This window comes from Dipodomys spectabilis, unplaced genomic scaffold (assembly GCF_019054845.1).
Source record: "Dipodomys spectabilis isolate Male_0828 unplaced genomic scaffold, ASM1905484v1 ptg000024l, whole genome shotgun sequence".
NCBI classification, from domain to species: Eukaryota; Metazoa; Chordata; class Mammalia; order Rodentia; family Heteromyidae; genus Dipodomys; species Dipodomys spectabilis.
In genome coordinates this window covers 17,009,096-17,016,171 of record NW_024870701.1, presented here as the reverse complement: position 1 = coordinate 17,016,171, position 7,076 = coordinate 17,009,096, and positions in this window count along the sequence as shown.

Below are 7,076 nucleotides of genomic sequence, written 5' to 3'. Positions count from 1 at the left end.
ATATACATATATACATTAACATATGGTATTATATTATTATTGCATTATTTTACTAATATAGAATATATAATACAGTATATTCTATAATATTTGGTAATATATCAATATTATTACATATATAACACATATGTTATATACCATATGTATCATATCATATATATGATGTATATGATATATAATGGTATACATATACATATACATCATATGTATCATATCATACTATATATGAATATATATAATTATATTACAAGTCATTCTAATTTGAAATCACTTAGAGTCAGGTATTCCTACTTACTTAAAAAATTCCCAACAATACCACCATAATAAAAATTTAAATGAATGCACATTTGTTATAGTGGCCTTAAAAATAAATAAAAACTTAAATTGTGCTTTGTATCTCCTCTTAGCTAAGCCATTTATAGCAATTGTACAAACATGAAAAATAACAAGATATGAACTTCTCTTGCAATAGAACAATGCTATGCTTATAAGAATTTATAGCCAAAAGGCTTATACAATCAAGGTTTGTGGATAGCTATTGAGATAGAGGATAAAGGTGGGCTGAGTTCTTTGTGAGACTTGATTTGTGATGGATCTATCATCACTTTATCATCATGGAACACCTAGAACCCAACTCCTTGCTGAAAATTCCCATAGATTTGTCCTATTAAAATCATAATGTAAGCCGGGCACCAGTGGCTCACACCTGTAATCTTAGCTACTCAAGAGGCTGAAATCTGAGGATCACAGTTCAAAGCCAGCCTGGGCAGAAAAGTCCATGAGACTCTGATCTCCAATTAACCACTAGAAAACCAGAAGTGGTGCTATGGCTCAAGCAGTAGATCACTCACCTTGAGCTAAAGAGTGCAGAGATCGTGCCCAAGCCCAAAGTTCAAGCCCCACAACCGACAAAAAAAAATTCATAATGTACAGCTTGCTTCAGGAAAAATGACTGCCCACCTTTGAACACAGACCCCTATTCAGGATCTAGAGTCAACTTGACTTCTCTCAAGCCTGGTACATCCCAACACCAAGTTACCTCTCTCTTCTCCGGTAATATGGAGAATGTCTCACAGATGTACTCATTCAAGATAAAACAACTCTCCCTGTGAAATTTGCACCATGTAACTGTTACTGCCTCTATAAAACTATGAGCCACTTCCAGCAGTTCATTCTAGGTTCCTGGAGTTCCTCTCAAGGAGATAATGAAGTTATGTGTCAAAGTTAAATGAGAGTAAACCCCAGGTGGTGAGAGCAAATGCAGCCATTGAGAGTGACATAAATGACAAAAGCTGTAATGTAAGAAGGAGCTACTGAGGGCACTGGGTGATGTAGTACATGCAGGATCCCGGAGGGGAGAAACATCTTGGACAATACAGCACTTTGGTCAAAAGAGATATAATACCAGAGGAAATGATACATCAAAAGGTGATTACTGCCAAGGATCATGCTTCTGTTCATCTGAAGGAATATCTTGTGTGGTAAAAGAAAAAAACAGAACATTCCTGTTACTGCTAGTACCTTCTTAGATGGGCAGGAAGAATGTAAAGGCAGCAGGATTCTTGAATCAAAGTATAGAAAAGAAGATTGAGCTATGGGTGAACACAAGTAAGTATATATTTCTGAGAATATATAGAATATATTTTAATGGTTTCTATTGGATAAGTCTTATTTTTCCACTTAATCACTTCCTACATTGGTGAAATAATATTCTTTAAGTCTTGAAAATATTGTAACATATACAAAATATTGTCTACATCCACAAACAATATAGTGAATGTCAATACAACTAGTATAGACCAGGATGCTTTGAGTCCAAATTACAACCTACCTCAATCAAATACATTTTCAATACAATCATTTTGCATATACTTCATTCCTGACTTCATTTCACATTTATTCTATTTTTATTATATTTTAGTAGTTGTCCAAAGGAATTGCTCTTTAACAAAGCAGTTTACCGATACAAACATTGTGATCAATGTCACCCCTTTCAACATTCTCACCCTTCCTCTCCACCCACTCTTTCCTGCATTTTTCTTAATTTCGTAGGTTATACATTGAATTATTGATGCACTCTTCCTCCTCCTCTTCATTTGTCATTTCAGATTTCCTCTGTTACTTCATCTTTCCTAGTCTTAATGTCTTATACAGTTATAGCTTATGAATTTCTATAAACCATATTGTATCCTTTCAAGCACAAAGAAATTAACTGAATCAAGAAAGAGTGTTATTTATGTGGCACATGGATTACTATTATTACTATTATTTTTATTGTTAATATGTGTGTGTTTACCATAAGGTGCAATATTTTTCACTATGAAATTTCAATTGAATGCATCTACCTTTCAATCTGGGAATCACAAAAAAATTATTTCTGCACATTACTTAATAAAGATATTACTAGAGAATCTTGGTAAATATTAGCCCTCTTTGAAATCTGGAGTTCCTATCAAATGTCCACAGAAACAAGTTCCGTAGCTGTCCTAGTTACTTTTGGAACATAGGTTTTGGTGTCTCAATACAAGACAATCTCTGAGTTTAAAAGTCTACCAGTAAAAAAAGAAATAAGATAAAATCAATACTGGGAAATGTAAAAAACATACAAATTTATCTGATGAATTATTAGTAAATCATTAAATAAATAACAAGGTTTTAATGTTTTCTTCTAACTTATCTAGGCACATAATGAAGAAAGAAGGAAATTTTATGATATAATGGTAGAAAATATGGAGGATATGAAGCATTACAGAAAATGGTAACATTGAGGGAAGAACAATAGTCCAAATGTATGTGGTATGTTTTCAAATGCTCATACAAGTAAAGATATATCGTAGGAGACGGATAGATAGATAGATAGATAGATAGATAGATAGATAGATAGATAGATAGATAGATAGATAGATAGATAAATAGATAGATAGATAGATGCTTCATTGCTATACAGGTACTAGGTTAGGGAACAGGATTCCAGCTTTAGTTTAGCTACGAATAAGCTTGGTGAGCAAGGAAAGTTAGTTTCCTTATCTAGCTCTTTCTTTACCTATGAAAAAAGGGCATTTGAGTATTTCTACACTTCAAGACTATATTTAACCTACTTCATGATATTGACCACTGAGTTATCAAATGAAATTAGAACTATTTGAGAATATCACCTAAACTAAGTTGGCTTGACAGAGGCAATTGTGAGCTCCCCGGAGTGTCCTGTAATAAATTAACATGTAGGCCGATGCAGATGCATTAGCTGTTTCCATGTAAGCAAGTTAATGTCTCTAGGAACCAGCGACTTAAACAAAGCAATCAAGGTAGCATTGTCATCTAAATCTTGTGAGAAGGGATTAAGTAAAATAAGCATTTAATAACATTCCAACATTCTGATATGCCTAATAATAAACATAACAATATCGATGATTAAATTGAAAGACACATCAGAACATCTTAGAAAATTTCCTTGTTATACCTATCTTTGAATTGATAACACGATCCTACCAACTGGCCACCCATTAGGTACAACTTTATTCCTAAAATTAATTAATACCCAAAAGATGATTCTCAAGGAGGACAATAAACCTAGCTTTAACTTTAAATCATCTTTCTGGAGAGAGCAATCTGTATAGTTAGTTCGCTCTCTGCTCATCCTCAATCTACAGAAAATACCTATTGTCTCTCCTTAATGCACAGGTGAAAAAATAATCTGAAAAAGTCTGCAATTTTTTTTATATATTTTTTACCTCCCTGTCAAATTCTTTGAGGGCATTGGGCTGACAGTTCTGGGTTGGTCTGAGTTTAATCTTTTCTTTTCAAATCAAATTATGGGGAAAATGCCAGGAAAATGGCTCCCTAACAGCTGGCATTGTTCAGAAATCACCGAGCTCAGAGAATTTGTAAGATAAGTGTCTAAATTGTGGCAAAAGGCAGACAGCTTCCCCACTTGGGCTGATATCTGAGGAATGAATGACTAAATGACTCCATTTTGTTCTTCATAGAATGGTCTGCCAGGAAGACTGGAGAGGTTCTTGGCTTCTACAACCTCTCCAAAAATCAGCCTGCCAAAAAGTTGGCCTGGGTCTTCTCTACTGCCTTTGCTCCATAGTTAATAATCTTATAACTTTTTTTAAAACTAGTAAGAATACAAGAGCGTAAATTCTTGCCTTGTGTCATGTGAGAGCCACCGAAACCTTTCTATGAAAGTATTGAAATGTCTAGGAAAGTGGAGAAAGGACTTGGAGGACAAATGCCAAAAAGAGAGAAACAACTTTTAAAATATTATTGGAGAGGCACCACATTCACATTAAATACTAAAATATTAAAATTGATTGAGGTTGTGAAATAAGTGAATTACTTAGTCTACCATGCATTAAAATTAATTTTTCATCTCCTTCTCCAGGCCACTTCCACTGGCTTTCGTTGAGCCCTCTTAATATTTTATACACTGAAGGGAAAAGGTTTCCTTTTGACATATTGGCATTCATGGGGTTGGTTGACTATCTCACTGCCAACTCTATAGCACATTTCTCAGTCAAAGTAAAGTGAGAACAAAGAATAAGAGAGTTTCTATACACATTAGGCTGGAGATAGTTTTTTCTAATCAAAGTATCACCTAAATACTTCCAACCACAGATCAACTCCCTCTTCTCTGTACAATGTCATCATTCTATTTTCCCTCCAACTCTCCCAACCATTAGCATACGGGTTGTTTATCCAGTGGGGGAAAGAGAACTGAAAAAGTAATCAAAGTCACTATTTTGAGCTGCTTAAACTAGCTCTTATTTAGTCCTCTCTTTGGACTCTAGTATGGTAGCTGGCTACCAAGGGATTAAGATCAGCCAAAGGATGATGATTACTGATTCCCAGAGTTCAGGAATGAACATGGAAGATCCCCCTATAGTTAAAAGATGAATCTGAGCTGATAAGCAGTGTTGGAATAGATGCGTTAAATCGAGCAGACTAACAACTCAAAGAGTCAAAATACTGACTTTACCTTTCAGGTACTTGAGTCACTAGAAATGAGCTATAGAAACTTCTCAGGAAATTAAAAACCTTCCGGTAATAAAGTTACATGCTAAATGCTAAATCTGGACTTCTGGCTGTAAGGAAAATCCATGCTTGTGTGTGAGAGAATGAAAACAGAAATGGTCACTGTCTCTTTGGAATCAAATGGGATTTCAAAGTTACTCTCACTGCTTCATGTGACTTAACTTTATCGTCATAAGCCAAAGCCAAGATTTGCTGCACAGAAACAACCATCAGTATAAGACTTAGAGACATTTGGTCCTGGCATAGTCTACTTATCCTCCTTTTGAGGTAATAGAAAGGACCAAAATTTCCCTAGACAATATAGATAATGCTCATATCCATATTAGAATACATCATCATATGTTTCCATTCTAAGCCTTCTTGTACACATAGGTTAGGGGAAAGCCTTTCATGCCCTTCCAAATTTCCAGGGCCAGCAAATTGAAACTGATAAAATACACAATAAGAAGGGAAATACTCAACTTTATTAATGTTAGTTTTTTTTTTACATGCATGGAGACTATTCAGAAGAAGATATGAAAACCCACAGCGGCATTTAGGCCCAGAGGCTTGTTCATTGTTTTGTTTTATATTTTAAAGCATAATGAGTAGGTTCCTGGATAAAACAGAAGGGGTATTTGGCTTATGGAGGTGGAAATGATGAAAGGTAGACTTCATGATTTTTAAGAGGTGTACACTGAAAATTGTGCTCCTTTTTATAGTATATAAGGATGAGAAGCTTTTACCAAGGGAAACTTGCCCTGCTTTTAGGCAGAAGAAGGAAGGAGAAGCTTTTCTCTAATGTCTGCTACTTCTCAATGGTTTCACCTCAAAATAATCAATATGTGAAAGTGTCAAATTTGATGGCAACTTATCCTGATTCCCTTCACCCAGGTCACTTTCAAGACAACTACTGAACATACTATGGTCCTCTTACTCTTAAAATGCATTCTTCTTTATCAAGACTGGAGGACAATGCCAAAACCATGCTATTTGAAGTCACCTGGTCAGTGAAACGAAGAAATACTTTGTTCATAGTATTTATATACTCCTGATCTGGTTCAGACTGGATTCAGACTAAAACCTGTGTGTATAAAACCGTGTAACCATTTCTATGTACAAACCATTATCCATATGTTATCTCCATCTAGTCTTGTGAGGTTTTGAGAAGTCAGAAGTCAGAAGCCCCATTCCACTGTGAAAAATGTTAATATAGCCCCATTATTTATTCCAGGTTACACAAGTGGTCAGTCCTGAGGGACAGAGCTCAGCCCCACACTGCTAGAGCTAGGATCTTTTCACTATTCATAAATGGAAAATGAAAGTACATTGTAGTATTTATTCACTAAAAGGCATCACTTAGATGAAAGATTTCCAAAGGTTCAACAGGAGGGTATACCAATCCATGTACTAATAACAGTTACAGAAAACATAGGAAATCCTATGATAATTCATTTGAGATATTAAGCTACAAAATAAATGCCTCTAAACACATTCTGTTGCTATAGAATGTTCCAGAAATTATAATACCTTATCTTCCTTGCATGCACCGGGACTATCACAAGCCTGTATGACTTTGGAAATCATCAACTGAGAAGAATCTCACATTAGGTAGTGCCTGTGGCCACCCTCTATTCTCCATTAGGTGTTCTAGGATGCCAGATAGGAACATGGAGCCAGAGGCTTAGGCTCTGCAACTTGGATTGCTTTTGCTAGTCCACACTGAATATCCTCATAATTCACAGCAATTCTACAATCATCTCATTGGGAAGGTGTATGTCATTTCTCACATCAGACATACTGCTTCAGGTTTAACCTTCTTAACCTGTCCACACTGTAACTGCAATCTATATTTTTCACACTAATTGCAATCATACCCTTGGCTCTTATCACACTTGCCCATTTTCTGTTCCCATAATGACCATAGCTCTTTTAAGATCTTGTCTTGCTTATATTGTCCTTCTTATCTGTAATGAATTGTTTTCTCCTTCCTTGCAGTCTAGCACAACCCTCATTGAGGTGTCCTTGACTCCTATCTTCCTTCTTTGCCATCAGTGTCC